Consider the following 7087-nt stretch of genomic DNA (forward strand, 5'->3'; position numbering starts at 1 on the left):
GATACGAGTATATGCTTGTCGCTGTCGACAAATTCACCAAGTGGATAGAAGCAAAGCCGATAAATTCACCAGATGCAGCGTCAGCAATTAAATTTGTGAAGAGCATTGTTTTTCGGTTTGGAGTACCTCATAGCATCGTCATGGACAATGGCAGTAACTTCACATCCAAGGAATTCAAGGCATACTGCGCAGAAGTAGGCATCAAATTGCACTTCGCGTCAGTTGGGCACCCGCAAACCAATGGTCAAGTCGAGAAAGCCAATGGTATCATCTGCAACGGTATCAAGAAGCGCCTGCTAGGACCGCTTGAAAAGGCTCGACATACTTGGCCAGAAGAGTAGCCAAGTGTTTTATGGAGTATTCGAACAACGCCAAATACGGCGACACAGGAAACTCCGTTCTTTCTGGTCCATGGAGCTGAGGCAGTATTACCGATCGAAATAGAGCATGACTCCCCAAGAGTCACAGAATATGATGAAGAAACTTCCAGAAGAGCATTAGAGGACAATGTAGATGCACTCGATGAAGCTTGAGACGAAGTACTATCACGGGTCACCAAGTACCAGCAAGACTTGAAAAACTACCACAGTCGACGACTGCGGCCAAGGTCTTTTCAGGTCGGAGATTTAGTCCTACGGCTCAATCAACAGAGTACTGAAAAACTCGAGTCGCCATGGCTTGGCCCTTACATCGTCACAGAAGTAATCGAAGGAGGAGCATACAGGATCAAGGACAAGAAGACAGGGGTTCCCAAGAAAAACCCCTGGGACGTGGCGCGACTCAGGCGGTTCTACGCTTAGAGTCGAAATATAGTCCTCCTTTGTAAAAATACAATGTACTGAAACGCCCGCGAGTTTTCAGACGCACTCTTTTCCTTTTCAGGGCACCGAGTGGGGCTGGAAAGGTTTTTAATGAGGCGGGCTCGCGGTGCTGCAATATAGTAAAAGATATTGGTGATATACATCTTTTTCATCGACAGGCTCGGGGGCTCATAACCCACGACAGAAAAATATATATACTCTCGCAAAATAGCAAATTAATCAAGACGCAAAAATAGTATAAGCTCCGGCCAAAGGCTCGGGGGCTTCGCAATATAGATTACACTTCACAATATAGACAACTTCATTATCACAAAGAATTCGACAAAAAAAATACAGACATGATTTCTCGCAATATAGTACAATTCAGTTAATTCCTAATATACTATCTATGGATAGACCTTTGTTATTTGCAGCAGTTGTCGTATGTTCAGCATAGCTCCCTTTGACAAAGAATTCAGAGTCCATCCGAAGAAGTTCGTCCATCATTTCTTCGGCTACAGGAGTTACAATATCATTGATTTTGTCGATGTTCCTTTTTCGCTTCGACTGCTTGGCCAGTCATTTGGAGACAATCGTCGTCAGGTCTAATTTTCGATAGCAGATCTGTATCATGATCATGGCGAATCTTGCTCCAGCAGACAATTGAGCTCGTACAAAGTTATGGATACGAGGGGCATCCCGAAATTTTTCCATCAAACCAAGAAGAGTGTCGGGCGCCTCGTTCCGAGGAAACATCGTCTTGTAAACCAGGGACAGTGTTCTAGTGCAGAAATCAAGGAACTCGCGAACCTGACAGGCGCGGTCTTGAAACCTGACAATCTGTCGGGTACGTTCTGGAGTGGCCCAGAACAGGGAACCATGGTCAAGAGAAAGGTTAACGAGAAGATTTGTCCTTGCGTTTACCCTTTCGTCTTCGGCATCAGCGTCGAGAAAGGAACCTATTTGGCGACGGCACAAGAATTTCAAAAAAGGATACAGCAGGAAGATAGAAGAAGTTTTGGTTTGAAAAAGCATACCTGACATATCCACACTGGCTTCATTCATCAGTTTGAGCATAAAATTCTCTCGAGTGGTCGCCTTTTCAGCTTCAGAAACGGCGGCTTCCTTGGCAGCTATGGCTTCTTGGGCTTGCTGAAGTGCAACTTTCTCTTTTTCGGATGCCTTGCGAGATTGCTCCATCATCACAAGCGTTTGCTTCTTCTCATACTGAAGTTGCTGACGAAGTTCTTCCAAGTCTTGAGATAAACTCTTACTCGAGGAATCTTCACCAAGTTCACTATTAATAAGCACTTTCTTCGAGCGAGAAGAAGTAGGAAAAACATCGGAAGGAGCGGGAGTTGGAGTATAGTTATCGAACGTCAACTGAAAGAAAAGGTTCGACATCAATCATCAAGCAAAATAGAATTCCATTGATTTTCAGAATATTTACAAGAGATTACAATGGAGGAAGCCCTAACAAACTAGTGGGGTAAGTGTCGCCAAAGCTACTTTGGCGACAGCATCAAAAGAAAAAAAGAAAAAGAAAAAGAAAGGGTGGTCTACTTGACCTCCGGCTTGGATGCGCTTGGAGCAGGAGTTGGTTTAACACCAAGGAAGGCAAGGATTGGCTTTGAGGGAGGCTTGGCAGCTCTAATTAGAGATTGCCACTTCTTCGTCTCCATCTCCCCTATGTCGCCAACCTTGGTCCAGTCGATGTTTTGCTGGCTATCAGCAATCAGCGCGATGGTGCCCTCAACGCCAATCTTCAGGCCTTCTTGGCGAAGTTTGAGCCCAAGATCTTCCGGCACGTTGAAGCTTTTGGCAAGAGCAGTAAAAGTGTTGGGCTCCTCTTTCTTCGGGAAGAAGTAGGGGAAAAGCTTCGACAGACCTGTCTCAGCGTCAGCAAGGCCTTCGCGTGCTTCATCCCCATGGATTTCAAGAAGGGTAAGCGCGTCGAGAAGCTCGTCGCCTTCAGGACCATCCACTTCGTATTCTTGATGAGTTCTCCCTGAAAACAAGCAAAGGGTAGCTCGTCAATAAGAATGCTCGAAAAAACGTGAAGTAACCCGAAGAAATGCACAAGGATTCGAGCACTTACTAACAAAACGTCGACTCTGTGACTACAAGCGACTAAGGATCTTTTCTTCTCGAGCAGCTTGCTCAGTCACTTTGTCGCTCAAAGCAGTTTCTGCCTCATGAAGTCTCTTCCGCAGATCTTCGACAGCAGCAGCATCCTCCTTGGCCTTCTTAGCATCCGCTTCAGCCTTCTTACGAGCCTTTTCACTTTGCTCCAATTTTTGAGCAAGTGCATCAGCATGCTTGTTGGCTTCCGCAAGATTTTCTGCCAAAATAGTCAAAACCAGTCAAAATCACGACAAGAAAGGAGTGAGAAGTCATGGGCCAGGAGAAGCAGCAAAATATTACCTTCAGCTTTGCTAGCATGATCACGGTACCCGATGAATTGGGTACCGAAGCGGATGAATTCCTTAATCAAAGGCTGACAAAGAAAGATAGAGAAAGAAAGCGTCAATATAGTAAAAAGCTCGACAGCGCAAAGCAAAAAAAAGAAGCAAACAACAAAAAGTCGATAGCATTGGAAAGTACTTTGCACAAAAAATGAGAAGGGACTTACATCATCCAGAAGAGGAGTCCTGGAGCCACCCAGCTGTAAGGCAGGCTCCGTGATTAATTCAACCCTTGCCCTTTTTGGTGAAGGGGCACGGGGGCTTGCAGGAGGAGTTGGTTGCTCGGTGTTTTGCTGAGGAGGCGAGGATTCTTCTCCATCAGCTTGCGCTTCAGAAACAACTAAAATGCGCGACGTACTCGTTCGAGCAGTCGCGTCAATAGGTTGCGCTTCTTCCTCGTCACCACTACAGTAAAAAGGCGACAATATAAGAAGCAAGATAGTCAAAAACATCGAGAGCAAAACAAAAATAAGTAATAGAGAACTTACGAGCTAACGAGGGGCATCATCGTATGGATTGAAAGCTGCCTTCTTATCTGAAGGACCAGCTTCTTCGGCTTTGGAGGTGCCGGAATCTTCGACTTCATCCCTTTTCCTCTTGTTCCTTGGAGAAACAGCAGGAGGAAGGGAGTGTGTCGAGGCAGTGGCCTCAGACTCGGCATCTTTTTCAGAAGAAGCCGCGGATTTGTGAGAACCCGCGACTTCACTTTCAGGGCGCGAGGTACCTTGGTTGTCATCATCGACAACGGTACGATCTTCAACTTCTCCACCCTCGGGAAGAGGAGGAAGAGAAGCGAGAACGGGGTGGTTCTGAGAAAAAGAAAGAGTGTCAATAAAAAAAAGTTATGCAAAAAAGCTAGCAAGACAGTAGTCGACAAAGTAGTAAAACTCGAGGAGACAATATAGCAACTAAGAGGAAAAATTACCTCGGGAAGGGGATTGGCGCCACTATATGGCGTAATGCGGCAAGAGGATGGAATGGGATCCTTCTTGTTGAGCGATGAGATTTTTCGGATAAGCTTTTCAAAATCCTTCAAAGGAAGGTCTTTTGAGAGTCTGTCGACATCTTCTTCACCAACATACTTCCAGAGGGGATTTTTGCGAGCCTGGAGAGGCTGCACTCTAATCCTAAGGAAATAGGCAGTAATATCAATACCCGAAAGTTCCTTGCCGCGGGTGTTCTGTAGCTCGTGGATGCGAGTCATCAGCGCTTCTGTCGCCAACTTCTCAGCTTCGGTAGCTTCAGCATCCCAGGAACGGCGGCGAAGGATTTTGGCTTCTCCGTCAAAAGGGGCGATGTTGTCCTCCACTGGATTGGAGCTTTCTTCATGGATATACAGCCATTTCTTCCGCCAACCTTGGACAGAGTCGGGGAATTTGACGTCGAAATATTCGACGTCAGAACGAACACAGATAAGAACGCCGCCAATGTTGTAGGCGACGTTGTGGGAGCCATTACGGCGGAAGCAGAAGATACGCTTCCACAAAGCCCAATTAGGTTGGACCCTGAGGAAGCACTCACACAATGTGATAAAAATCGACACGTGGAGGATGGAATTGGGCGTCAACTGATGCAGTTAAAGCCCATAGACAAACAGAAGAGCCCGAAGAAATTCGTGGATTGGGGGAGAAAGACCTCGGATGAGGTGGTCAACGAAACTGACCCGATACTCGATTGGAGGCCTTGGATAGCTCTCCTCCTTGGGGAAGCGGAGCGAGTTCTCCTTCTTGCTGAACCCCATCTTCTTCAGCAAGTTGATGTCTTGGGCAGAGATCTTGGATCTTTCCCACTCGGCGCTCCCCAGATCCGCCGTCGCCATCTTCGACTCCGGAGTGCTATGCCTAGTCAAACGGATGCGAGGTGGCATCAGTGAGTGTGGCGGCGAAAAGTGTGAGTATGGTTGAGCGCTTAGAGCAAAGGGAGCAATGGAAGATTTTGCAGAGGAGAAGCAGAGGTGCGGCGCGAGCGAAAGGGCTGAAGGAGGAAGACGATGCCTTTATATAGAGGTGCGGTGAATCGACGCGCCGTTGGATGAGGAGATTGCGGAACAGATGGTGTACACATGGACAAGGGAAAAAATTAATTTCATACAGACGAGAAAGAACAGAAGTTACAGTACGTGCGCCTAGAAAAAGCGGAGGACGTGTGTCCCCCACTTTCACGACGTGTCGACTTGATGGGTAAATTGGGCCCACAAGGCAGAGAGAGAGCAGTTCTCGCGTTTTCCCCGTACAGCGGTCGTGGCTATCGTCAGCAGTGATGTCACCTTGGCAAGGGAAAAATTCGGCTAAGCAACTTCATAAGAACGGCGACAACAAAAGATCGTGGATTACTTCGAGAGCCTTTGATCAAATACAAGTTTTTGATCAAATGCTCGGGGGCTACTTTGGAAAAATAAAAAAATTCGAGAAAGACAAAATAGAAATGGCGAGAGCCTACGATCAAATACAAGTATTTGCTCATAGCCTCGGGGGCTACTCCCATCAGGAGCGCTGTTCGCGCACCCGAGAGATTTGAAAACTATGAGACAGAAGAAAAATATAACGACATAAGGCGTGGAGCCTACACCCAAGCTCAAGTCCTTGGCTGTAGCCTCGGGGCCTACTCCCATCGGGAACGCTGTTCGCGTGCCCAATGAAATTACAAAAAAGAGAGAGAAAAAGAAGAAGAAAAAGTGAGCATATTTCGAGTTATATAAATAACTCTACATATACTCCCATCGGGAGAGCAATATAAGTCATCCGTTGACTCAATAAAATGTGCTATTCCAACAGCCGAAAAAACACTCGACAATATATTCTCAGAACGCCAAAGTTGCGAACAATTTTTGAATTCCGCAAAACTTTGCGAAGGTAAGACCCCAGATCCGTTCTGTGTGGCGTGGCGCCGTCTCTGACGTAGGTTTGCTACTTTTTTCCGTATCAACAGATACGAAGAAAAATCCTAACGGACGCGTTAGGTACCCTATAAATATGACTGGGACTCGACAGAATGGTAATACCTTAAGCGGCACCTGTCGAACTTTACACCAGTATCCCGAGATCATGTCCAGGGACGTGATCTTGAAGTAGGTTTTTACGGATTACCACTAGAGCAGTTAACTAGTACCTGATCCGTCAGATGAACTAGCCCCAACTACCATTATCCCTGTACAATATAGAAATTCGTATGCAAAGATATGTGGTAAACTTCATAATTATCGAATAAATGTAAAGGTGGAGATTTTCCATGACTCTACGATTCAAGCAAAATCTCGGGGGCTACTGACATAGGCATCCCCAATAGGCCTACTGAAGATGGTACCCGGGGTTTACTGAAGGCCCACGACCCGAAGGATAAGAAGAATTCGGAAGCCCAACTTGCTAGTTAAGGAAAGCTAGAGTTGTATTAGGAGAGAACACTTGTAATATTACGGGAGGAGTTGGAAACCTTTCCGGACTCTGTAACTTGTACATCACGAATCCCTCGGCTCCACCTCCTATATAAGGGGGAGTCGAGGGACAAAGAAAGCATCGATTCATTGTCTCACAAACCCTAATTTTCATATCGTCGAGTACTTTTCGGCTGAAACCTTCGAGATCTACTTGCCCTTTACTTCTAACTAAAATCCTAGTCTACAACCCGTAGGCATTGACAAGTTAATCCCTTGTCACTGGACATCTTGTTCATAGCAGAGAAAGCCTCACGGTTCTCAGTGTACGTGAAGGGCGCACTGAGGTGGGTAAGACTGGCAGGTGGATCCTGGTATAGGGAAGAAAGGTCAAAGTTCCAGGAGGGAATTGAGACCGTCCCCAGCAGGTTAGAGTAGAAAATTTTGTGGAT

This window comes from Lolium rigidum, chromosome 6 (genome assembly GCF_022539505.1).
Source record: "Lolium rigidum isolate FL_2022 chromosome 6, APGP_CSIRO_Lrig_0.1, whole genome shotgun sequence".
In the NCBI taxonomy this organism is placed as follows: Eukaryota; Viridiplantae; Streptophyta; class Magnoliopsida; order Poales; family Poaceae; genus Lolium; species Lolium rigidum.